The sequence below is a fragment of the Falco naumanni genome, chromosome 11 (genome assembly GCF_017639655.2).
Source record: "Falco naumanni isolate bFalNau1 chromosome 11, bFalNau1.pat, whole genome shotgun sequence".
Lineage (NCBI taxonomy): Eukaryota > Metazoa > Chordata > Aves > Falconiformes > Falconidae > Falco > Falco naumanni.
In genome coordinates this window covers 18,338,216-18,365,766 of record NC_054064.1, presented here as the reverse complement: position 1 = coordinate 18,365,766, position 27,551 = coordinate 18,338,216, and the positions used below count along the sequence as shown (strand labels likewise).

The window sequence follows — 27,551 nt, the reverse complement described above, 5'->3', positions numbered from 1 at the left end:
GATTAATCTATAATAGATTATCTCACAAATCTCCTACAGAAGAACAGAGGATGTGATTTGCTCAGGATTTGGCACATTGGCAATGGCATGTCACAGCGAAGGGTTTAATGAATACTGTACAACAGAAAAACAAAATGGGGAGAAGCTTGGTCTGTTGGAGAGGGACTTTCACATGGTGTGAGGGAACCCACCTTCCAACAGTCACATTGACCACTGGCCACATGACTTGCCACTAATATTTGAGCAAATAATTTCCATCAGCTTTCCAGAAAGGCTTCACCAAGCTTAGAAGTTCAACACAACCTGCCTTGAGCTTGCATTTCAGAAGTGCTAAGTACTTATAAAATAGAAAGAGAGGTGTTTACCCCACCTCTGCGGTTGCCCTGTGGGGTCACAGGATGCACTGTGTTACAGAAGTGCAAAGCGCAGTTACTTGTGAGAAGTGTTGAATGCCTGGGGGAGACAAACAGCTGGATAGCTACACCATGCGCTTGTGCTACTGAGTGCTCGCCTTCATTGCAGAGAGTAAAGGAGGTCTGTGTGGAACCTGCTGCATAATTTACTGTACTGTCAAACATTTACCATGGATAAATTTTAGCCTATGGAATCCAGTTAAAAAGGGCAAGCATATTTTTTTCTTGGACACGAGTACCTCTTGTACCAAACTTAGAAGCTAAAAGCTATCAAAACAAAATCAGACTAATGTCTACATGGACAGGCAGCATTTTCTGGTGACACTGAAAACATATTTGCCAGTTAAAAAAAAGTTATTGCCCTTTTCTCTCATTTTAAAATTTGCTTAGGAACACTAGAAACTTGAGAAAAATCCTCTCTCATCTGTCTGACCTTGGTCAAATGCTGAAGAGCAATCATCCACCTGAGAGCGGGACACTGCACATGGACAGCAGAGTAGAGCATGGTTGTACCGTAACTGCCATTCAATGACACCTTCCTGCTGCTAAATCTCCAATTCTCTTTTTGCAGTATCTCACTATTTACTAAGTAGCCAGAGATAAATATGGTGCTCTAACCTCTATTTCCGCTATCTGCAGGGAGATTTACCTGCCAGTCCAGGCTGTCCTTTCTGGCGTCAGAAGTTGAACAAAGTTCTCCTCGTAGTAACGGAGTTTATTAGTTTGCAATGCCCCTTCCCTTGACCTGTTGGGACTTCTCTTTTGCTGGTGCTTCTGTCAGACCTTGGTCTTCCGTGTGGGGCCAGCGGAGGTCTCAGTCTTCAGACACTTAGGCCAGAACCAAGACTAATAATTCATTTTGCATGCACCATCAAGCAGCAGTTGTCTTTAAATTGTTGACCCAAGGGAAAGGTGCAGGTCAATGGTATCTCTCACAGAAGTACAGGAGGATGGTGGCAGTCTGTAAGACAAAAACCTCACAGATAGTAGCAGACTAGGAGGTGTCTGAGATGGCTCTGGGGCCAGGGAATCACCCCATGAGCCAGCACTGTTGACGGACAGCTGAGACAGACAACACTAAGACACCTGTATGCTGTTATCTCCACAGTCCATCAAAAGGAGATGTTAATAGTTTCATATTAGCTGTCTTTTCGTCCCAAAGGTGTGGGCTTTCTTTGGTTTTGGGCCTGCGTGTGTGTGTGGGTGATGGCAACTTTTCCTCTTTTATCTAACAGCCTAACAGACTGAAGCTTGCCCAGATAGTGCTGAGAGCATCCAGCTGTTGTAGCAATGTACAGTGTAGCAATGCACAACAGAGGAAAGTAAACAAACCCAGGAAAACAGGGATGCTGCCGCCACAAAACCTGGCAAGCCTGAATGTAGATCCCTCCCGCTCCCTCTGTTCAGGCCATACTCCTTCCTGGAGACATCAGAAATCGGGCCTTCCCCTCACGCTCACCCAAGATCCAGGGACAGGTTCCACTTCTTTCTGCTGGGCCACCCTGGCTGGGAAGCGAGTTATACATTGAGAGTTTTGTGGGATTTTTGACTTGGTTGACAGCAAAGGCAGCATTAACAGCTAAAATTCAGAGGGCAGAAATTTGTGGGACAAACAGTACTTGAAGCTTTTGGAGGACTGATGCAAGTGGTTCAGTTTGATGCAAATTTCTTGCCAGGCCATTTTACGAGCATTGCCACAAACATCGTCTCCATCTCCACCTCTAGGCACTCCTGACCACAAGCTGAGGTGGTCTCACCTGCAGACCAGGGATGGTGCGGTGCCTGGTGGCAGTGATTGTCATGGAGCTTAAATGTACTATATAGGGTTTCACAGCGCCAGTGGGAAGTATCAGAGGCCTTACCACCACAGAGGGCTGAAAGCATCTGCTTCGGAACAGGAGTCTGGGCAGCTCTAGGTCATGGTTCAGGCTCAGAAAGTAGAGGGTGGTGGGGTTTCACTCCTGGCTACACACAGCTCTGAATTCACTCCCTGCCTCACATCTCCCTTCCCATCTGCAGCACCACGGAAAAGCTGTTGTGCTTACAAGCTGCTTAACTCCTCTCATGCTTTGGGGTCACATAAATGGCAGGAAAACCCAAACCCACAGAAGTGGACACGAAAAGCCAGCATGCACACCCTGGCCTCAGTTGGCCTGACAGCCCACGTCCTGCTCTACTGCTGCCGCTTCAGGCTCAGGAGTGCATGTGAGTGGCAATGCTGGCTGCCCTCTGCAGCCCACTGCCCTGGGTCTGTGAGTCCACAGACTTCAGGGGTCTTGGCAGTAAGGTGTAAAACATCAAGAAGGATGGTCTATTTTCCAAACAGGCAGTCTGAGATCATCTGGATCTTTCCAGAGTGCATGCTTTCTTTTTTTCTTCTTTGTTTTTGAAAGCCAGTATTCATAGGAATTAAGTAGTTGGATGAACTGTAATATACTACCATAAAGTCCCCTTGCCTGTGTACTTCTAAAGGTAACAACCATAGATGCTGAGACAGCTGCACTTTGGACAAAACAAATGCTTTAAGGCAGTAACAGGATGTAGCTGTAACAAACTTGTCAAAGTTCATAAACAAACACTCATCCATTTAATCATTAATTATTAATCTAATTCTGATCTTCAGTTACTCAAAATGAGCTGTTTAAAAAAAAGTGAGATTTGTTAGTCTAAAGCAATGTTAAAACATGTGTCCAAAAGTAATGCATTGGTTTACTGTGGAACAATCCATCTGTTATTACAAGAAAATTAGGACAGGAAAAATAAACCTTATCCCAGGAAATCAGCCATATGAGACAAGAATCCTTTTGAAACTCCTCCCCCCCCAGCCCCAAAGTCCCAACCTGAGTGCTGAAGGAGGCAGACAAGCGTTAATGAGCAGGAGTGCAGCCTTCACCGTATTCCTGCCCCGGTAAAGCAGCAGAATTACAAAATGGATGGGCATGAAAGAAATTACAGATTTGCTACAGATATCTGCTGCTTAGTGCCTAAAAATTTAGTTTAAGGGGCCTCTCAGTCTGTGTATGGAAATGAGTCAACAGCAGAAGCACTTCTGACCTGCTTGAAGATTTTTAGCATAATCTCAACTCTTCCAGAAATTAAAACCTTTCCAAGTTAATAATTTTGTATCCTTGGATTTTAGTTATTTTTTTAATCAAAACTGTGTATATTTCAAATTTGTCAAATGACTGGACAAAGCAATGTTAAAAATTCAACTGCACTAATTACTAGCTGAGCAGCACAAAAACCTCTGAATAAATGTCAGTCTAGGAGATAAGCTCTTATCTTAATCTAATGACTCCACAGACTTAATTTGTCAGGCCAGCCTAGTTGATGAAAAACAGGTTTCTATTCTCCAGTGTTAGCAGCCACATCTTTCCAAATCTTTGAAGTTGGATAGTAATACCATCAGTGTCATCCTGCAAAAATCTTGTGACCAAGCCAATTTCATTCCTATTGTCCTGTTACACTAATTAAAGTTGTTTTACCCCCGTTGGTCTGAAATAGGTGAAAATGAAGTCAATTTATTTTTAGATTTGTTACATTCTGGGATAATAATTCTTGCTTTTTTCCCCCACTCTCAATAATGTGTTAATATTTGCAGCACTTTTTTGGTATCAGAAAGCCAGGCTTTTTAGCAGGGCTGCACAAATAGTGCAATGCTATCCCAGGACGATTCCTGCAGTGCAGACAAAGTATGCAAGTATGTGTGTGTGCGCATGCGCGCGTGCGCATGTGTGTTTATTTATGTAGAGAAGAATAATTTTGAGCTCAGGCAATGAATTTTGTTTTAAGAGATGATTTTAGGTTTTGGAAGTTCTTTCCTAAAGGAGCATTTGACATATTTAAAGCTAAATGCACCAAATGTTCATATTGTTTGGACAAAGTGGATTAACAAATAGAAAAAAAGAAATTGGCTGTGGTCAGTGTTTCCAGTCCCCCAGTCTTCAGCTAACCCTTCTGACAGGAACCTGGCAGGCCTTTTATGCACAATGCTGCATTTCAAAGGATACCATTTAAGCATGGTATTCTTTATCCCAATCCCAATATTTAAACAGGGATATACTTGGGTTTAAGGAGTTACTTGCAGGGTGCACTTTATTCTGATGATACCCAGGAAGATTACAAGGTAAGAAAACTTGAGGAAAATAATAGGGTTACGGTGTGATCTACTGAGGCAAATCAGAGAGGCCAGGGGTCAGTCCTGCCTGCTGCTCTGGACTCTGTGGACATTAACATTATTAACAGTATCAACAGTAAACATATCAAACTGGATACTTGCTTTGTTGTATCAGGTTTTATGGCAGTGCAACTGCACTGGCTTCAACAGCATTTCACCGGTATACAACCAGTAAAACAGAGTGGAGAATCAGCCACCTCCTTTTGTATTGCTTCAAAACCGCTGACGCCCAGCGTGGACGGCTCCGAAGCTCACTTTACTCTCCGGGCTGGCAGCAGTACAGCTGTGTATGCAGCACAGGTCATTCTGGGATTTACTTTTTAGAAGCATTTCACTGTCTGGTTGTGAGCACCCTCCTGGATAATACGGAGTTAATCAGATAGATCACAAATGTCCATCCTCTTGGGTGAGAACACTGCCTCCTCTCAAAATCTAGCCTGGCTAGGACTGCAAGGGGACCACGCAGGCCACGTGCTGGTACATCTACGAAAGTATTTAGGAGCTGGCCCACCTACATTTTCTGTTTCAAAGGCTCGTTTGTGAGCATGGACACGCAGTTCAGCATCTGGGTCCTCCTGGTTATGAGCTGGGTGCCAACACTGCAGCAGTCAGAGCCTTTGAGGCCATGCATGCAGGCCATGTTGCCTAGCAGGGCTTCTTCACCTGCAGCAGTGCAGATTCTTGACAGGGGGACACAGGGACGGTGGGAAGTAGGGTGGGAAGCTTTGCACCTGCAAAACCTTTAAATCAGAAAATGTAGTTACCCCAGCTTGATTGGGTTCTGCATCTGATGTATAAAATGGAATCTCTAACTTCCTGGCTAGCACACCACTGCTTATGGCATTTTCCTGTCAGTTTAGGTCGATAATACATTTTTCCTTCCTTTTTTGCCCATAGCTATGTAAAGGAGCATCGTCTGCAGAGTAGTGCTGTGTAGAGTGCTCGTGGTTCCAAATGTGACCTGGAAGGACAGGGCTGCTGGATAAATTAAAGGCAGATTTCCACCAATACTTGAGCACCTCTGGATGCAGATCAGTGCCAACTTCAGATTTTTAAAGCTTCCAAGGCTCCTTTTTGCCAGTAGGAGCTGGGAACACATGGGCTTTTGAAAATCCCAGAGCCTGAAACATATTCAAGCACTGTTACCTATTGCTTCCTTGGATCAAGACAGCTAAACTGTCTGAAAGCACTGGGCTGCAGTCAGTACCTATCTGACCTTCCAAACTCTAATAAGCGTTTGGTGCGTGGTCTGCAAGCTTGAGGCCTCATCTGTGCAAAGCTTAAATTATACCCATTGATTTCATCATGAAAGTGATGACCACATCCAAACACGCCAAATTCATTTATTTTAGGGCTATGGCCTGGAATGGCATTTTAAAAATACGAATGAATGGAACCTCATTTCTCCTGCTCTGAGTCAGAGTTTAACACTCTACCGGCCATTCCCAACACAACTGAAACAGAAAATGAACACATTGAAGTGAAATTTTCAAAGTGACATTTGAATCCCCTCTCTCTGACGAAATGCCATCTATTGATCCAGTCAAACGACTGCAGTCTCCATGAGTCCATCCTGCAAAGCCTCCTTGACTGGCTTATTACTGCAATTCTTCAGGTGCACTGTGACCATCTTTCAGTAGAGGACAGGTGCCAGCTATGCAGGTGGAAAAATGAAGACTCTCAGAGGTTAAATCCTAGTCCTGGTGAAAGTTATGGCAAACTTCCCAAGGAAACCATGGCTACATGTATCTTAGGATATTATTTCACATCTGAATTGCCATTTGAATATTGACTTCTTGATTTAAGCAGTGCGTTTGACTTGGAATAAACCATTTTATTGCCCTTTCCCCAATAGCTTGAGCATTGAAGGAGATGGCTCACATGGGAGCCATTCCTCTCGGAGTGGTATGGTGGGATCCAGCTGGCTTGGGTCACTATGCATGGTCCAGGAGCCTTTGTGGCTTCCTAGCTCCCTTTGCTCCTTTCACACCCTCTACCACTTTCTCCTATCACCCCACTACAAAAAAATTATCTGCTCTAGCCTGCAATGGAGCTTTGCTACTTCTAGGCTGCTGCCTACAAGAACAACATGGGGTGCTGTGGAAAACTGAATCCTTGTGAAAGAACAAAACTAAGTCCTTTGTGGGAAAATGTTGTGACTTTTGATTGGAGGGATGTGCATCCTGATCAATTTTCCTAGCAAAGGGGAGTAACTTTAAATATAAAAAGGAGTGTCTCATAGTGAGATACAAAAGTATGAGCTTAGCTGTCAGGCTCAAGATTGGTCTTGATGAAGTAAAGTGCCGACTAGCCAACAATGAGCTACCGCCCATGGTGAAGCTGCAACAATCTGGGACCACTTGGCTTGGCTAACTGAAGTCCAAACACTGGCACCACTGCTGCAGGCAGAACAAGCATAGTCAAAAAGAGCAGGATTTCCTTCTTGATTTGCCAATGGAGCATCACAGTTCGTACGCCCTGTGTGAGGGTGCGTGGCAGTGTGTGCTAATGCACATGGCTTGCCTTGGCTTTAAATGGTATCTGACTATAAAAGTTAATAGCTTTGATGCAGCATTCCTAAAAGGAAGTGTTTGTCAATTTTGCTATAAGTGTTTGAGTGCAACAGTCTTAATTCAATGTGTCAGATAAGAAAAAATCATGTTGGCTTCTATTTATGATTTATCACTTCTATCTTAGCACAAGAGATGTTTGGAGAGCAAACTAACTCTTCAGTTTGTATTTTGCTTTGCTTTGTTTTTTTATCCATCTAAGCCTTGCCAGGCAAATCCTTAACACTTCTATACCAGTGTCAAATCTGTTGGAGAATGGATGGGGAGGTACATCTGGAACGCACTGAGGTGGTACTTCTGTTAAGTCACAGCTTATGTGACTTAAGGGGAGGGCAGAGATTTGAAGATAGGCAAGAAATGAAGACAAGTTCATGATGGATAGCTGAGGCCCATGCTCCTGCATAGGTCAAGGACAGCTGCGCTGCCACACCCAGGGGAGCACTGATGTCTGCTCATTCATGTGGCCCTTGGGCATATTCGGGATTCTTGAGCTGAGACTGGATAAAGGATGAGCCTAGACCCTCCAGTGACTAACAGAACCACAGGAAAGCAGGGAAACTTGTAGTGAATAAAGAAAAGGTCCTAACACAAGCTATTTTTTCCAGGGTAAAAGGGAACAGGTCATCTCAGGAATTTGGGTAAATTTCTTCGTTTAGGATTCTGCCCAAAATGCCGTTGATAACCTGGGCCAATATGGGTGGAGAGTTGTCTCTTATACCTACAGGTTGGTTACCAACTCTCCAGTAGCACCAAAGCAAACAGAAGAACTGGATGTATCATCTTGGTAATGTTACCATCTGGTCATGACTGCTTTTCAAGACAGTGACACGCATGGGGCCAAAATGGGTAGAAGACTGGGCTAACCTCCGTTGTTCCAAAACATGCTACATTGATGATTTAAAATGGTTGCTGAAACATTTGTGTTAAGCTTCTGCTTTTACAGTAGTACTGTCCAATACAGAGAATGACCAGCTTTGTGGAGATAACGCTGGCTTCCCCTCTGCAGGATGCTCTCTCCCCTCCCATTTTGGCCCTGGTTAAGTGCACAGCAAAGATTTTCCACTTCTGTTTCAAAGGGAACCAATAACTATTTCCTCTGGTCTTCACAAGTTGTTAGGGGCTCAAACAGCTTCCCTGCACTCTTGGGAGAAAGGGTAGATAATACAGGGAATGAAAGAGCTACACTGATTCTTGGGACCAACAGTAGAGGTGCGCCCAGTTAAAGGACTTAGCGGGGGGCCTCAGATTTGCTTGCAGAGTCCTGTCTGTCTTTTCTCGCGATCAAAGCGACTGTGAGAAATTGTGGTTTTCAATTCATTTTTTTTGCATATGGGAAGAGGATGGCTTTGTGCAATGGCTGTTTAAAAATACTTCAAAAGAACTTGAATCAGTCCATGGCTGCACTATATACAAATTAAAATAATTGATTTTTGGCAGCCTTTTAGGAGATCTATAAATTAAAGGGATCACGTTTCTGATACGTTTTGGGGGACTTTATTTTATGTTGACTTTCAGAGTGCCCTGCCTCCCAGAGCTGGAAGTCAGCCACCAAACCAGAGAGAGAGCTTCTCACTTTCATTTGCTCTGCCCTCCTGTCACAGTAGTCACTGGGTCTCCTTCAGGAGTGCCCATGGTCACAGTGGGTCCTGGACCTATGCCAGCTCTGTACCCTTTCCTTTCATTTCTGCTTTGAGAACTTTACATTGAGAAACAGAAACTGCCCCAAACTCAACAAGAACCACCTCCCTAGGGAATTAGTTTATTCCCCTTTTTCTCCATCAGTAGAAACTGATACCTTCACCCAGTTTGTGTTGCACCTGGGCTGTCCCCATTTTGTGTGCTGATGGCAATGGGTTCAGCTTTATCTGTGATGACCTAAAAATAGCGCTCAATTAACATTGCATTTCAAGAATTGGAAAATTTCCCAGAAGTCCATTCTTTTTTTCTTTTTGTTTCATTACATTTTACAGTAATAATACACAAGCCTGTAGAAAACATGACTGGTAATGAAAAAATGTAATTAATATAAGCAGTGTAAAGCATTTTTTTTCCCTCTGTTGTCCTTGCAGAAAATTACTGCTTTAAACTGAGCAGGATGTGAAAATGCATAAAGCAAACAGTAATACGCTGTGGTTTGTAAATATCTTATGCAAAATAGTTAAGTCAACTGCTGTTTATTTTTCTTACTTTGTGTCACAAGCTCTTACTTTCTTTTGTTCATTACTTTTTCCATTTGTTCTCTTTTGGGGGCTTGCTCTCTTTCATCTTAAGGAAGCCACTGGCTTAACTATTTTTTTTTTCTGCTACAGCTAATTCAATCAAACATACAGGACAGGCTTTTCTTACCATCTCCTCCTGTTTGCTGGCTCTGAAATGCAGCAAAAGTGTAGCAAGCCAGGTCCCCACCATCCTGAGGATGTGCTCTCACTGTTTTAGTCTTAAAAAAAAAAAAAAAAAAAAAAAAGGAAATCACTCTTTTATCCTACAAACAAACAAGTAATTATCCCAAATCCTGCAATAGCTTTATGACAAACTGGAGCATTCCTGACTATTACTGTAGGATTCTGTAGTGTTTTTTACAAGGCTGCCTGGTCACAGTTCTGGAATGGGCTATGAGCTATACTCAGTCAACATTAACTAGGATGGCATGGTATATGCCAGCTCTCCTTAGGATATTTCTCTCTGGCTATCTGTAGAACTTGTAATACCCAGCGATATCTGAAGGTCACAGCAGAGTTTCTGAGCTGAAATACAAAACAGCATTCCAAACACATCTTCTGCGGCCAGACAAGAAACTGCTTATGGTTTATTTTCCCTCCCCCCTCCCTGCAGCTGACATCCAGCATTAGTTATTGTTTATTTTTGTCTTGTTCCTGGTTCTAAAGGTTTCCCTTATGGCCATGGTTTATGTGAACTTTCAGATATCACTCGGGGCTTCTCTGCCTCATCCCTTCTGATGTAGCTGGTTCCCCTGTGAAGGTAGGTTTCCCCAGCTGAAGATCTGTGCCTCTCTCCTGTGGCATTCTGTGCAGCCATTTGGAGTCCCAGATGTAGGAAATGAAATAATCCACGCTCATACAGTCATGAAAGTGCCCATCTGGCACACAGGAACATCACGCATTGGAAGCACACAAGCGTGAGCTCACTTTTGTTATGGCATTTCATAAACAGAGATGCAGGGAGCCAGCAAGTAAGGTCCTTTGGATAATAACAATCGTTTCCACCACGCGTTGTGTTTAAAAAACAGGGAAAGAAAAAATCAAGACAAACTGGAAAGATTTGCTCTGAGGCTTTTGAGGAGAATTTCTACTTATAAATGTTTTTTCCCAGTGGCCTGCTGTGCTTACACCTCTCTGGTCTCTCCTGCTCTCTATGTAGATGTAAGACAATGGTGACAGTTGAAATGTAGCCAGTTAACTCTTGGTTAGCTCTGAAAGCTCTTCTTCCTCACTGTTCAGTTAAAGAAAGGAAATATTAGATCATACTTTAAAAAGTGAGTTCTATAAAAACAAATTGCATGTTACTGCTTTCTTATCACTACATAAACCCCACAGAAACAGTCTAATAAATGACCTCACCACTCAATTTTGAAGTATACAAATTAAAGACAGCAACAGATAAGCCAAGAGAGATTAATGTACAGTGTGTGCGCCTGTATGTGTGTGTTTGCATGCCTTTATGAGGATATACCCATATGCTGTTGACATTCAACCTCTGGAATAATAATTAGGGGAAAAGGCAGATGTGTAAATTCATCTTGCTGAGCAGCGTATATATGTTGCACCAGTCCTTGATTAATTCAGGGCTTGAACACTATTTACTCCAAGACACAAGGTTTCTGTTGGGATATGTTAGCTAATAAAGGGGTTGAATATGAGGAAACAATGAACAGCCCAAAACGATGGACTAAGTTCAATACCAGTAAGTAAAAAGCAAGGTTATTTATATTATTTCAGCTTTGTAAAGTAATTGAAAAAAGACACCCTAGGCATTTTGTTGGATGTCACTGCATGCTGTAAAGAAATCTTGGGATGTATTAAACTTCTCAAAAAACCACCATTAGCCCTTCTGACAGTGCTCGATCTTCAGAGGGATTGCTCCTCAAAGGGGTGAGATTTTTAAGGTCAGGAAAGAGCAGACAGAGGTGTCAGGTCTCCTGAACCACTGCTGGAAAACCATGCCCATTCCAAAGTGGGGGCCTGGGTATGCCAGGGGCAAGGGCATGCCACTCCATGGTTTATGAACATTATAAATTATGGATAATAGGAAAAGAAAATAGTCTCTGCATTTTACATGAGCCATTTTTGTATTTTATTTGGCAAACAATATCTGGTCAGTATATTTTAAATACTTAAGTGCTAAGTTGGGAAAACAAGGAGGTGTTTGTAAATATGATAGACCATTACAACACACCGCTTCTCATTTGAAAAGTCATTTGTGCAAGAAATGATTATTGACCCATGATATGTAAATGATTGAAATGCAGAAATTAATATTTGGGTCAACTCATGTATTTTTCAACCATGAAATGAAAAGCTCAGTATTCACATTCCAATTCATACATTAAAGCATTACAGCACTATTACTTGGCTATTGTATTAATTTATTATTGTCTTAGTTAATGACATACAGAGTTATACCTCTACTTTCAAATGAGGAAAAGGCGTTGCTATGCCACAGTACTGTTTCAGTCCAGGAACGTCCCTTAGTCTGGACTCTTCCTGTACTGGTGACAATAAGCCAAAATCACAGCTGAGGGAAGCAAATAAACAGTGCTGCTTGCATTAAGGAGGTTTTGGCCCTAATATACCTTAAATGTTGCAGAGGGAGAACTGGCTCCTGCATTGCAGCTCCTCTGTCCCCACTGGGCTTGATTCTCATCTCCTTCAAGTAAGTTTTACACAGCTGTGATGTTTCTTATTTACTGCAATTAATCCAGAAATATAAGTCAGCACAGGATCGGTGCATTTAGTACCCTAAAGTAGCTGTCTTTCGGTTTCTTATTCTAAGGGGTTTTGTATCTGCACCCCCTTTCTCTTTCCCTGAGCGGTGGGGAAGTCAGTGGGAGTGTGGGTTTTCTAACTGGCACATTTGTCCTGAGGGAACCACAACTGGCCCCTCAGCCCAGAGGGACTTTTGTTACAACAAATTCAGTGCTCGTGAGACATGCCAGGTTTTTAGCCTCAGAGACTCAGGTGCTCTCTTTCTCCCTAGAAGGAGTGTCCCAAGACATGAAGCAGCGTTTCAACCTTAGTCCGTGCTACGCTCAGCCCCCGAGGTGGCGAGAAGGCAGCCCCATGACTCTGCGATGAGGTACTTCATCAGCCACACAGTGCAAAGGTGCTTAGCTGAGGTTGTCAAGACGGGACAAGCTGTGCAAGCTAAACCTACAATATGGTTAGCTCTTGGGCTATTATCCATTACATTTCAATTCCATTGGCTACCAGGCATAGCTGGATTGAGTCTGATTTAAGGTCAAACATCCAAATAATTCATTAGTATCCTATAAACCATGTGTTCCATCTTCAAGGCTTTTTATGCAAAAGTAAACAAAGCTTTATTCTTTGTGCCACAGAGTATTGCATCCCTTGATGAGTCTATCTCCTTAAAGAGATGTATAATTTAAATACAAATAAATGTATGAGTGAAACCCATGTAGAACAATATTCATGATAGACAAAATGTATGAAGAAGAGATGGGCAAAACAATTTAGATAATACCCGAAAGCAAAGCATCACAGCTAAATCAGGATTAACCCATGAAGCATGATGTGCTTCATGAAATGACTTTGGTATGGTCTAAAAACTACGGTGACTCAAATGATTTAAGCAGGGCAGTATTCATCAAAGTTGCTCCAGCATTCGTACCTGTTATACACATATTGGGTCATGTCTATGAGAATGGACCTGATTTTTGTTTTTAAAGTTAAAATTATATATAATTATATTTGCATATATTTTATAGAGAAAACATTAATATACAAGTTATTTTACGCAGCTTTAAACAGCAATAGACCCAGCTCTACATGGCTTGCAAGATAAGGAAGTACCAGTATAAGAGCATGTTTGGGTGGCGAAGAACAAATGTGGTTCCCCCAGCACTAAATAAAATGGTGATGGAGATGAAGCAGAGGTAGTGGTGGTGTTCAGTGATGTAGCCGCTGCCCTCATGGTGTGCTTTAGAAACTGCCCACACCGGCCAGCTGCAGGGAGGCGTGACACCCTCTTGGTCCTGCCCAATTAATCGTCCTCTGGTTTTTCTTAGCCTCTGGTGCAAAAGGCAGACCCAGATGACTAATTCTGGCAATAAAGGCCCTAGCTGCCAATGAGACCTCCCTTTGACAGGGGTGTGATTTGGTTTTAATTTTCTTGTGGCCCATTCGTTTATTTGAGGCTAATGGCTGACATGAATCATAGCATTAGAAGGGAGAAGCACGATTTGTACTAGCAGCCTAACAAAGACGGCACATCCACCAGGGGTGGCAGGGACAGAGGGTGCAGTTTCTTAATGCTTTGACCACAGGGGAAAAAAGAGAGACTGGCAGAGCCTCTCCTCAAAACCCAGTGCCTTCCCCCTGCTCATTTGGAGGGCAGCATCAGCTGAGAGCACAGCCAAGGTGTAAGCGGAAGAACATGTGCTATTTTGCAATGGATTCACGTGGGAGTCTCAAACCGACAAGGTGACGATTACTGTGGCCCCAGCCAAGCACTGCCTTTGTTTAACTTTACTAGTATGAGTAAGCTAATTGGCGTCACTGGGCCCGTATGTGTGCTTAAAAGTTATGGCTGTGTTAAAATGCTTTGGTGGGTCAGGGAATAATGGGTGTTTAGCACCTTGCAGGACACAGCCCTGGGAGCAAGCCTTACCATGACCTTCTGCAAAGTGGAGGGTGTGTTCCCAGGGCCTGATTTTGTTCAGCTTGTGGCTGCACTGCCCCACGCACTCCACAGCCGCATAATGCTGGGGATTGTCTAAATCATGAAACAACATGTTGTACCAGGGCAGCCAAAAACAACAATAAAATTAGCAGGAGCCAGTCCAGCTGACTCTATGAGAAGCTGCAGAGTTTCAAAATTAATCTCAAATTTACCTCTAACCCTGAAAACAAAACTAATTGCAGAATGTAAGGCTCCCTGAACATGTTAGGGAACTTGATGGGAATACCTCAGAAAAAACACAAACACTTTAGATAAAGCCCCCATTTTAATTGTATCAATTCTGCCAATTAATGATAATGGAGGAGCAGTCCAATTAGCTAAATAGCTAATAGTTTTATCAAGCAGAGGCTGGCAATTTAAAGCAAACAAATTCTTTCTAATTTTATCCCCTTGCACACCAAGATGTTTAAAGGATAATGGGGGATCCAATAAAGGATATTGCTCAAATAGAGCTACATTTAAATCGCCTAATGGCTTTAAGAGTTTTACCCCAATTAACAAAGAAGAAACATGAACATCCAGTGACTTCCAGCATAGTATCTAAAAATCTTCATTAAAAAAATAACATATTCTCCAACTAAGGGCAGAATGGAAAACATCACTGACATCTCCCAAAACAAAGGCTCCTCTGTAACAGCAGAAGTATCAGAGAAAAAGGACTCTTCTGTCTAAGCCCCAGTATATAAATCATCTTCAAAGTATGGTCATTAGTTTTAACATAACTGTGGATTTGAATAAAGGAGATTGACCTATCTAACATATTTAAGACCAAATCCTACTGTTACCTAAATCTGAAATAAGTTAAGGCTATTGAAGAGAATCAAAAGCCTTTTCAAAATCAATAGCCAGAACAAATTCCTCATGATCATAATTTTGAGGATAAAAAATCCATTAAAGTGATGTCTTTGATTGCTATTAATGAAGCAATCTGGAATAAATCCAGAGTGATCCATATGGATAATTGAATCTCTCATTTTCTCACATTTTACAGGGCTCAGATTTGGGGCCTGATTTATATGACAGTGATGGGCAAAAGGCTCCTTCGCTTTTGACACTGGGCTGCCCAGCCTGGACAGTTGATGGCAGGGTCTCTGAAGGGAGCTAGAGGAGCCCTGCTCTCGATGCTCATAGAAAGAAGGGCTCAAATAAATTCGCTTCTGGTCTCCACCACAGATCCCCAAATACCTCTCCTTCACTGTAGGTCTTGTGGAAGTTACTGTGGGCTGCAGAAACCACCAAGGTGCTGCTAATTTACTGGCACAAACCTCTCTCCCCCGTATCCCCCACACCCCTGATTGCTCAGAGGTGTTTGGCACTCTCAGTGTCCTGCCAGGCTCAACAGAGACAGGGATGTCACCCATGGGCAGAGGTAGCCTCCAGGAAAGCTCCAGGTAAAACCTTTTTCTGCAGCTTAGCTGATTTTTGCAAGGAGGGAGAAGGACTTTTACTCACTGTTAAGGTCCTGTTTCCCCAGCTAAAGAGTAAGAGATTTAGGCTTCTCCCTCATTTTTTTGAAATAATGCCACAAACCCAGAGGCAACGTCCCCCCTCAGTCCTGAAGCTGTGGCCAGGTCACCTCACCCCAGGGTGGGGTGGGTGCAGAAGGGGCCCTGCTCCTCCCTACGCCCCCCCACAATGCTGCCCTAGGAGCTTTATTGCTGTCCTCCTCTGTCAGACTCTTTCCAGACAGGAGATTCCAGCACCTCACCCCTCAGCACCAATTTTATGGCCTCCAGATATATCCTAACCAGTCTCTTCACCCACTAGCAGTCCCACTCGCCCTTCCCTGCACACCCTGCTGCCAGCCAGGCCACCTCCATGAGTCAGCCTGCCTTCCTCCCTCCCCTTGCCCTGCATCTCTTCTCCCACCTGGTTGTCATCTTCCCTGGTACCTTGGTTTCTCCTTGCAAAGTTGACCACCCCTATTTCTGGTTCCCTTGGAGTGGCTGAAAAATTTACCACTTAGCCCGACAACAGATTTTGAAAATTCCAGCAGAAAACCACTAGTGCTAGAAAGGAATACACAGATTCCATTTGTGACTTTGCTTTTTTGCTGCCTGTAATGTCTCTCTAGGGTAGGTGCCCACCTCCTTCACCTTCCCCAAAAGTCAGTTGCCCGTGGTCTGGAAACTGTCACATCCTGCAAAATGCTCCTGGCCCTGTGCCACAAGGCCAGGACTTGGCCTCCAGCCTTGGAGCAACACTGTTTCAGTCAGAATTCAATAAAGTACTTGTATTATATGAACCTGGTAGGAATTGATTGTTATTTGAAACCAAATTTTAGGTTTCAAACAAGGACAAAAAAGACAGCAGGTCAATACACCTTGTACAGGTACCACAGTAGGTCAGAAAGATTATTATCACCCTAAATTATCTTTGAGTCTAATTTCACAGGTGTAACAGCTCCTTTTCCTTCTAATCTACTGACTGCACACTGAAGGCAAAAGCTCAGGGGTTTGTTTTTTTTTTATATATTTTTATCCAAAGCAGATGCAGAAAGGTGTTTATAAAGCTGAACTATAGTAAGCAACAGTAACTAACAGAACCATCTGTCTCTCCAACAGCTGAAATTATATATAATAGCTTTCACTCTAACTTCACAACCAACTGATAGTCTCCTGTTGCTCCCACCCCTGCAACTCTTTTTTGCATTTAGTTGCCACTAAAGCCCATGCAACTCTGAGCTGGCTTCTGCTACAAGGGCTGCTTCTGTCATGTCAGCCAACTCAATGGATCCATGTCTCAGAGGTACCTCTTTGTAAAAGGGTGCCCTTGGGTGACCAGGGTCGATAGAAATTGCTGCTTTTCCATATGACACTGCAATTAGGATAGAAGATATCACCTTTCTACCCTTATTAAAAATGACGTAAACATAAAAACATTAGACCAAGCACACTAGGTTGAACAAAAATCTAACTATTACAATATTTTATGTCTGTTACTTACCAGTTCAGAAGTGGAAGTGTAAGACCAGGTCAAAGGCTGCAGTTTCAAAGGCAACATGTATCCTTCTGGCAATCTTTGGCTTGTCCAGAGCTGTAGCTGGTGGGGTTACCAAAAGCTTCAAGCTAGACTGTAGGCCAGTTGTTGACAACTCTTGGGAATATATAGATTTCTGTTATCATTTTAGAGTACAAATAACTTTTTTTCCCTACTCTTTAGAGGTCTGAAATGATACCTGCAACTCACCTAAAAGGATCACTTGTTTTTCATTTCCTCAAATCATTTAATGGGCTTGAATCTGACAGGTGAAAGCGGACTCTTCACCATGAGCTTTCTGGAACTTCTGCAGACACAGTAGCTCTGGAAACACCTGTGAAATGTTAAGAGGATTGTCAGGTAAATTGGGAGAATTCAAGGAACCTGAACCAGTGTCAGCAACTTCAGCGTTCTCTACTGGTGATGAGAATAATTATTCACAACCAACATTTGCCCTTGCAGATGGGTGCTTCCAATAGCAAAAGCGCTAAGCCCTGGCATTTGTAGGATGGCTTGAAGACAGTGGAGCAGGCTCCAGGAAGCTTGCTAGCTAACGCAGCCCAGCCACGTGACAATCTACAATGACCACAGATCAGCTCCTACGTAAGCCAGACAGCTAATTTAAGGGGTGTCCTTAGACAATTATTTGGAAGATTCAGTAGGGAAATTTGACCTGGAAAGTGAAATGCCTTTCACTTGTGTAGAGGCAGTGTCTAAGATGGAAGGAGCAGGGAATGGGGTAGGGGTAGAGGAGCATTCAGGGTGGAGTGATTCAGACTGCTGAGCCTTCCTGTCATGGCCCTGACACAAAAGAACTCTTCTACCATGAAGTAAAGCTATCAAAAGTAAGATTTCTTCACAGCCAGCCAGGGTAAAAGAAGGGATAGACGTAGCGCTCTTCTTGATGTTAAAGAGTCTCTACTGACAACGCTAATGGGCAACATAGAAAATCACAGTCACAGCATTTTCTTTAAACGCCTCTGTCACTAGTAAGCTCAGGGACACAGACAGAAAAATACAAATGCAGTTATGAATTCCATTAGCTTTTCTGAAACCAAAGGAAATTTACCACCAGAGAAGAACAAATTCTGCTCCTACTTACAGTGACGTAATTGCAGGAAAGCTGACAGAGTACTACTAACTCAGGTACCAGAAGAATCTGCTTCAAGCTCCTGGAATGCATGTTAGGCTGTGCTGAGCAGCTGTAACTATCTCACTACATTGAATAAGAGCAAGAGAGAGAGAAAGGCCTTTTATGACATTCTAACCATTAAAAAGAAGCCCAAACACAGCTTATTTTTGTAAATAAATGTATTACCTGAAGAATAGTCGCACACACTCATTTGCACAGTATTTGGTATACATCTGTGCTCTTCAGTAGATTATACCAAACTTTGAGTATTTCATATAATTAATGCCAATATGCTTTATTTATTTTTTATAAAAGAAAACAACTTCTAATTAGCCTTTTTGATGCGTAAAACTTCAGTATTTCTCCCTAGTGTTTTCCAAATCAGGTTCCTTTCTTTACACTCCTGCACAGAGAGTGAGTGTGAGGCTTATGAACCACTTAAGTCTTATTTTGAAGACAGTTTAAATTGCATGTGCATGATAACTAAGTCTTGAGCTGGCCCTCAACATGGGGTGAGGTTCACCTACTATGAGCAATGTCAGAAGTCCACATAGTATAAACTGGCCTTCTAACAAGTCAAACATTCCAATTTCCCACTAAATTCTTTCATAAATACTTTTCAACCAAAGCAAACCCTACTTGCCTTCACTGAACCTCTGGAGAGCCTTTGGGAAGAACAAAACCTTCACAGCAGTGACATTCAGAGGCTTATCACAACATGCCAGGGACACAAGTAAATCTCAAGCAGTAAAAGAGTACAACTGTGGTGAGCTACCTAGATGTAGCAATAAAGAAGGTCAAGGTGCTCTCTTTTTTGTACTAGTCAACCCTGCAGAAAGGCCAGACAAATTAAGAAGATTTTGCCAAGCCAAAGGACTGGTTCTATCAGCAGCAAGTAGCACGAGGATGGAAAGCTGAGTGTACAGATTCCCTGGTGTTACCACCTACCCCTCTTTTTCCTGGGAGAAACTCAGCACTGAATTTACATTTACACAAAACCATGATACGAGACTGACCAGATGCCTGTTGGAAGCAACAGGAATATTTTCCCTTTGCTCTGGGTCTTGGATTAAGCTCGAAATGAAATCAGAGCTAGACCTGAACTGTGGAGGCATACAGGAAAAAGAAATTATGCCTCTCTATTAAATTGGACAAGCAAAGTGCTTTATTGGGTGCTGAAACAAGATGTGAGATTCCATGACAAGCTCAGGTTGTTTTTCTTTCCCATGTAGCTCTCATTTAACACAAAGATGCTTATTATCTTATTTTCCATATCATGGGGCCCTCGACCCTGAGCAATAAATATAGTATCTTCCCTAGAAGCGTAAAGGGCCTGCTTTATAGCCTTGGCAAGAGAGTGTACATCGGACTTATTGGTTGATTTGTTAATTCAAACAAGAATAGCAAACTCCTAAAACTTTGGCCAAATTAACATCTTTTTGGCTGCTCCAATGAGCTAATATTGTTGTGGAAACCTGGAAGCAGTAGTCAAGTCTTTGATGATTTATTTAGTTGGAGTCATCTAGTAGCTAATTGTCTGCAATTTTTAACCTCATTCATGTGCACTGCTGGTTCTTCTTCCAGCATCTGCAGTATTCTCCTTAAGCTTTCTTAAATCTCTGTATGTAACATTTCCAGACGGCAGTTCAACTCTATCACAAATATTTTTATGAACTTGCCAAACCACATCCAAGATCTTCAGACTCAAAAGTTAAAGATAAAATCATCCTCAGAGGGCACCTCACCCTTCTCCACCCAGGCACATGAAAAAACCCCAGCTTTAGGCTCCAACATTTTACATTCATAATGAGTCACAGCTTAGTTGCTGGGTTGTTTTTTTTTGTTTGTTTGTTTTTTGGGTCTTTTTGTGTTGGAATTTTCACCTTTCCATTCTTCTCCTGGATTTTTCACCTTGGATCCATATCAAAAGAGAGAAAATACTGGTGAACCATGTAAAAGGCCCATCCATCTTTTCTGTCTGTACTGCAGATCTTACCATCTCTGTAGTGCTGGCCCTAGTGAAGTGTATGCCTGTCAGTCATTGCAGATGTACCGTAGGAAGAATGAGCGATGACTAGGCAGGGAGGTTTTGGCCAGAAGTGCAGATGACTTTTGTACCACATTGGCAGTAAGTCTTAGCAGAGATCAGAGCTAACTAAAATGCTCAAGACATTTGATGACTGTAACCTAGATCTTCCTGGGTAAGTTCAAAGAAGAATCTGATTCATTGTGTGGTTCTGTTTCCACCATGGTTTAAGGATGGTCCTGAGGTCCCGATGTCTGTTAAGTCATAAAAATGTAACAGTTCTAGTCAGATTTCTAGATAATCTCATTTGATTCTTCATGAGACAGAAAGTTCTTCATGTTGATTTTCTGCATTCAATTATTCTGGTGCATGATTCAGCAATTGTCACCTGTCCCTTTTGGGGTTGTTTCATGCCACGAGTGGACAAAGAGCTCTTTATATCTGGTTTCTGTCTCCTATTTGTATGTTCATGAAGAAGCCTGAGTCCCTCGAGAGATGGAAGATAATCTATTTGGGCAATATTATCAGCATCATCTACTATGGTCCATGCCTGCAGGAAGATATTTTTGAAAAGACTAAGTTCTATTTTGCTAATGTAGCCATTGTTTGCATGTAAAATATAATTAAAGTACCCACCCAGGGTGTATGTTGTTGTGTAATTTTATAACACTACGTCTAGATGAGTGTTGGCATTCTACCTACGTACTTAACCCCACCCAGGAATGTTGGTATTACACAATTACACACATCCTGTTGACTAATTACATAATAATTAGTATTTTTAATATTCAAAGATGCACTCAAATTGGTTAGACACGATTATATGTCATTGCAAACTAAAAAAACCCATAACAAATACACGTAGTGAGCAATGCCGTTCAGACAGCTTACTGAGCATGGACTTATCTTCCAGCAGACAGCACATAATACTTCACATATCATACATTTTAAACACATTTGGCAGACCTTCCCTCCCCCACTGTTACTTTGAGTTACACCTGCTTTATAAAACTGTTAAAGTAATTTTGTATTCAACACAATTAGAATTTCTGTAGCCTGCCTACTTCTGACTTATGATCACTTACCATGACCAGAGATAATTTTTGGCTGAAAAAGCACTGTGACGAGCCTGGGAAGGAAGACTGTTTTTTGCAATGGCAATTCTGGAAGGAATCTGGAAAATGCACTTTAAGTTAGCAATTACCTACAAAAATATCCCAAATACTGTTGTTTTAAGAAAGCACTACTGATGAGCCCGAGCCACTTGGATTTGGAACAGATTTTCCACAAACTTGAGTGGAGCATCTTGATCTGGGCTCTTAGATCTCATGATAGAGATGAGAGGCCAGATGCAAAGTCTGGCTCACCATTTGGATTTGGGGGCTTTAATATCACAGACTTTTTATTGCAGCCAGGTCTTACATGTACTTACAAAACTGTTTATGTAACATAACTTCTAAACGTATTGTTAATCTTAATTCAGTCAAAATTCACAGAAGGTGGTACAGAGGCCAAGCTCTGGGTCTTGCCCAGGGCAGTTTTATTAGCTGCTATGCGCCCAGTGGATTGTATATGATGTTTCAATAGCGTTTCTGGCTTGCCATTCTTAATTTCACTGGAGCCCCTAGTTGTGCACATAGACCTTTATGATGGAAAATACAGACTGTCTTCCCAACTCCATCTACGTGTTTCTGGGGCAATAGTAAAAAGCAACAAACATTTTGCACATAACTTCATTCTTTTTCTCTTAATGAATGTGATTTTAAACTTTTCAGTTACTGTGGCAGCAAATGATTTCTCAAGGCCTTGAGAACAAATGGCTGCCCAGGGGTTTCTTATTGGACTGTTTCTCTTTTCATGGGGCAAGAGGTTATAGTGCAAGACCAGCTTCTTTACTGAAGAGCAACTTCTTTCTGCCCTGGCAAGTTAAAAGTTGGCATTTTAGTCTAAACATTTGCCCCTGCCATGCAGTTATTTTTTAGTGAACCAAGACATCTATGAAAGCAAACTGAGGCTGTTTGGAAGGAGCAGGATGTAAGGCTGCTGAATACTGCTTAGTTCAGGGTCAGATGCAAAGTAGCTTCACAACTGTCCCCTCCCCAGAGCCTCAGCAACCCCTTTTCTCTACCCCAAGTAGCAGCAAAAAAGTCAGTACACTACTGCATTTCTCTGTGTATGGAAGACACTTAAAAAGAGACCAGCTTTTTGAATTTGTAACCTGGTTTTCTGTTACTTCTAAAGGCTTTTCTTTTATGTTCACTGCATTCTTACCTGGTGTGCTTCATCCATGACTCTGGCAGACAACAAATTTCTGTGGGACAGGGGAACCATCCTCACCTATACACCTTGGTCACCGCTGGCAAGCACACAGCAATCTGATTTCACCTTGAGAACCAGTGTTTACCCTGAGAGCCGTTGCTTGAGGAAACCATTCTTCCAACATGAAGCCCCCATCGACGTGATCGGTCAAATCCGCCTTTTCCCTTATTTCCTAAAGAAAAAGAAAGCCACAATGAACTTACGCACTTTGTAATTTCCACCTAACAGAAATGCTCTGGCTCATTTGCATATATGATGAACAGTATTTCATTATTGAAAATAATCCAAAACAAAAAATTGCACCTGGCTGACAACATAAGACCAACTTGCTTCCTGATGCGATTTTAAATGGCTGAGATATTAAAACACTGAAAAACGGGGTTTATAATGGAAATACTGACAGACTATTAACTATAGCAGCACTGCTCTAATAAATGGAATAGCCTGTCGTAATCTCTAGTTCATAAATATGCAAATACAAGGCAGAGGATTTGCTCCAAAGGATGTCTCTATAATTTTAACTGACCTTTACTGATACTAAATGAGCCTGTTGCTTCTGGTTTTGAGCATTAAATAGAAAGTACATGGAATCCTTTCTCTCTGCATCCAAGGCCCACTCTGGTTCCCATCAGCGCCAATGGCAAAATCCTCGCTACCTTCAACAGGAAAAAATCTGGCCCCAGAACATCTAGAATGTGAGATGCCTGGCATTAAACTGAACCCTTGACTGTACTTGATTTTAATTCTGTTCTCATCTGTGTTAATTATTATTATATTAATTGTTCTGTTTGGGAGAAATTAAGCACACATTCACCCCATGTGTCAAAGAGCTTGACCTGCCAAAAGGCACTCACTTGTTCAGTGATAAACAGACCATCAACACAATGATATAAATGTTGAATTGTATCCAGTTTCCTGTTCTGAACCAAATGGAGGTAAATCCACTGACTTAATATTTAATAACCTAAATGTAATTTCTTTTTTGTGCCTCGCATTGCACAGTAAAGAATTGGATGGCTAGCAGTTTTGCAGATTCCCAACCCCTAATTATTTTAAGCTATTCATCCTGGTATCTGTCTATTGATGCTCAGCCAAATTGCCAGCAGGGGAGAGATCTGTCCAATCCAGGAGCTAAATGAGTCACTGAGAGTCAATCTGTTTTTTTCCCTTGCTGCTGGGATTTCCTTGGGTCCTGGCCTCTCTCTGCTCCAATCACACACACACAGCTCCAGGCATGGGTCCTCTTTGGCTTCAGCTGCCTCCTGTCTCCCCATGTCTGCTCTGCTCATCACAGCTGTTGATGGGTTCTCACCGGCTGGCCACAGAAGACCAATGCTTCCATCACACTGCTCTTACAGTTCTTGCTCTGAAGGGAAATGAAGACATCTTGGCCTTGTTGAATTTGCTGCTGAAGTAATACATCAGGTATCTAGATGGAAAGCAAACCACATGAATAAAATGTGTCATCTGGGTTAGATACTAATTTATTTGCCTTAAGTTCTGGGAACAATATTTGCGCTTTTTCCAGAGAACTCGGTTAAGTTCCATAGAAACTGAATACTAATATGATTTCTGCAGTATGGAAACAAATATAAAACAGAGAAAATATAGACTCATCAAAAATATTAGCTGTTCAGTATTAAAATGTCTGACAATGCCGCAAATATAATTTATAAACAGGAACATTTAGAGCCTAACTATTCACTAAAAAGCAAATTCCTTGCTTCCTTCCTTTTAGGGTCAGGATTCAATTACACAAAAATATGCAGCAGACTTAAGGACTGCATGTAAGATTAAGATAACTGGTATTTCATGGTAAATGATTAAATTAGCTGACACAGTTTTATCCTGAACTTTGCCATTAAAACTGACATTTTTGTGCCATGCACATTGTAGGCTGCTGGTAATCTAAACTGCCTTTCTTCTTTCAAAGACTTTAAATAGCTGAAGAACTCTTGTTCTTTACTCATTTGCAAATGTGTGGAAAATATATCTACATCATAACAAGATGAACTAAGCACAGGACTTTTTTTTTTTTCATCATCTATCATACAAATACCTTAAGAAAACAGCAAGGAACTTCCAAATGCCCAGATTCATCTCTACAACATGCACTTTAATCAAGTCATTTATGTGACTCCACAGAGATGAGAACATGCTGTCCTCCTCATGGTGAGTAAAAATAGAGAAATGACAGAAGTCTCTTACTAAAAGTTTAATTATTCCTAGTATACAGTTCTAAACCACTTTATGTTTATTCCTCTTCTTTTCAGGCTTAGATGTTTTATGATGGCAGGGAGTTACAGGAATAATTTTGATAGAAAACAAAGTTAGGACTGGATGGATGAAATGTCAGAGCTGGTGGTTGTAGTAGATGGGAACTGCCCTTCAGTTGAGCTAGCTGGGAAGGAGCAACTCAACTCCTTTGTGAAGATACTCAGCCTTCAAGACAAAGTGAAGGCACATGGCATTGCACATAGCAAAGGCAAGGCGAGTCTCATCAGAGACCTGAACTATGAGAGAAGTGTATCTTCTGAGTATTGCACTGAGAGACTGTCAGAACTGGGTAAGAAGAAAAGCCACAGAAGCACTGCAGAAATTAAGAAAGGCAGCCTGACACACAGACAGTGCATCCCTAGTTGATGCCAAGGGTGAACATAAGGAGGAATGGGCTCTGGCTGAGAGAGGTCTCACAGGCAATGGGATAAAATTCTTGTATTCATCTAGTCTTTTGACTTGTCCTGTGGTCAGAAAAACCAGATCTTTGTCCTTTTCTTGTAAATACATAGAGTTACAAAGAAGTAGTATGTGACTTTCACCAACAATTTCTCCTCATAATTAGAATAACCTAGAATATCTCAAATTTTTAGCTAGCCATAGAGTTCAAAAGAAGTAGCTCTAACAATACAAAAGCACAGGGTCTGCAATACCAGTCCAGAACAGTGGTCCAGCATGTCCAGTCACTCACAGTCAGGAGCCTTACATGCTTGTGAAAATGATGCAACAGGAATGACAATAATTATTATAGAATAATCTACCTGAATGGGACACTTGAGTCCCCACTCACAGGCTCTGAAAGTTGAAGCTTTATGAAGAAGTCATGCATGCATCATATTATACTTCTTTCTGTGCACTGGCACAAAGATAAAAAAAGTCTCCAAATATTGACTATACAGTTTGGAGGGGTAAAGACATGTCTCTCTACTTCAGCTTTTAGTAAGTAAGGTCTCTGCTGAAACAGATAGTGGAAGCTCAACAGACACTAAAAAAATCGTGGGTTTTATTCCAGCAGAGAATTTGGCCCCTTATTCTCAGTGCAGCCTTATCAGAGGTGTGTCCATAACAGGAATGTTATAGCAAAGCTTCTGGATTCCCTGTTAGCTGTACACAGTTGAGCAAGACTTTGGACTCTTTTTCACATCTTGGAACTTCTATTAGTTCTAACACAGAAGAGGAACCAGCTTTTTACAGAGCACCTTCCCCAGGAGTTAAAAACTGTAGTTATACAACACTCACACAGTCACACCACTATCATCCACTGATGACTTTCAGTGAAAAGAAATGTCCATGAAGACAGTTTCATTGTTTGAGATCTTATGCAAATGCTGAACAACGAAACCCTATCTGATTATCAAAAAATCAAACCCATATGACCATCTCACAAACTCATTTATTCAATTAAAACTTCTCAGCTCTCCTACATAATTTCTTGGCTTTTTTATATTGTGCAAAAGATATAGCTACTTTTACTTCTCTTTGTACGTTTTAAATTTTGAAAACCTTTCACAGCAGAGGTTATATGAATCATCTAGCTTTTCCTATTCCAAAATGTTTCACTGATCATTCATTATTAACTGAGTAAAACGAAGATAACTATGATAAATTTTGATCTATCTCAACGTATTAGAAAGGATATGAAAACATCTTGTTCACAGTACTAACTTTTAGATGACATATGAGGGTACACCCCCAGTTTTTTTACCGTCACATACAATAAGGCTCTTAATAACCCAATCACTTCATACTACATTTTTTCCCATTCCTAGGCACTAACAGTTTCAGCCAGGTCTGCCATTTAGCAGAAACGCATTCAAACAATACAACCAAGAAGGGACTAGGTGCTGGTGACAGGAAGCCTGTTGATGTCAGAGATTAGGAACCTAAATAACGTCTAGGTTTTTTTCTAATTAATGTTTGTTCCTTAAATAGTTCTACATATGTATAAGCCTTTATGTGAATGCTCTGGAAAGACAGTAAGTAGTCTGTAGCCATTCTTCTATCTGGGAGTGATGTTTTTCAACACATCTCAGTACCTGGTGCTCTTCCACTAAATATACTGCTATGTAACTATACACAAAAGTTGAAAATACCACGAGAAAACAATCCTTTTCAAGTTGCTCAACACAGGAATGAAACACAACCTAGAGAGGAAACACCTAATCCAGAAAGAAGAAGGAACTAGAAGAAACTGGCTCATTTTAGTGAGTTGAGATCCTGGATACTTCTTGCTGCCTGTCATTTGGCTCTCCAGGCAGGTGGGATAGACTGAAGTTAGCAGAGCTCTTTGAGGTATACTCCACAGCTGAATGTATCTGGAACAAGCTGTTACACGATTTTAGTCATTTGCCTCTTCAAATGATTACAGTTTCACTACAGCCCACCTCAGCTTGAGTTCTCCAAGGTCAGAGAGGGTCAGGCCTATGTGTAAGGGAAGTAGACAGGGACAGAAGTTGTGCAAAGCTGGTCGTGGACTTAATAAGGGCTTGATTCTGTACCAATAAAATCAATGGGAGTTTGGCTCACGATTGCAATGGGAGGTGGATCAACGCTTTATGCCAGCTGTTCCCTGCTGGGTAGGGATAATCCCTTTGAAACAAAATATTTAACTTGTTCTCAACTCTGTTGTTGTAAGAAGGTTTCCCATGATAATGCTTTCATGAGAATTAAAAGGTGTGTCCCATATTTTTCTTCCGAATACCTGCCATTTCTGTAGTAT

At 41.7% G+C, this 27,551-nt stretch overlaps 1 long non-coding RNA gene across 3 annotated transcripts in view; it reads right to left on the bottom strand.

Annotated features, from left to right (window-relative positions):
* LOC121095345 overlaps nucleotides 1-27,551 on the bottom strand; it is a 296,583-nt gene that overhangs the window by 26,675 nt on the left and 242,357 nt on the right. For 2 of the 3 annotated variants that reach the window (XR_005830073.1, XR_005830072.1), the window contains 9 exons: nucleotides 23,868-23,984; nucleotides 22,508-22,727; nucleotides 21,322-21,410; nucleotides 18,181-20,786; nucleotides 17,289-17,412; nucleotides 17,046-17,195; nucleotides 11,971-12,084; nucleotides 9,507-9,597; nucleotides 1,063-4,946 (listed from right to left, as the gene is read on the bottom strand). This is a non-coding gene — a long non-coding RNA (uncharacterized LOC121095345). The remainder of the gene's footprint in view (nucleotides 1-1,062; nucleotides 4,947-9,506; nucleotides 9,598-11,970; nucleotides 12,085-17,045; nucleotides 17,196-17,288; nucleotides 17,413-18,180; nucleotides 20,787-21,321; nucleotides 21,411-22,507; nucleotides 22,728-23,867; nucleotides 23,985-27,551) is intronic. The other variant, XR_005830071.1, reaches the window with a different exon arrangement.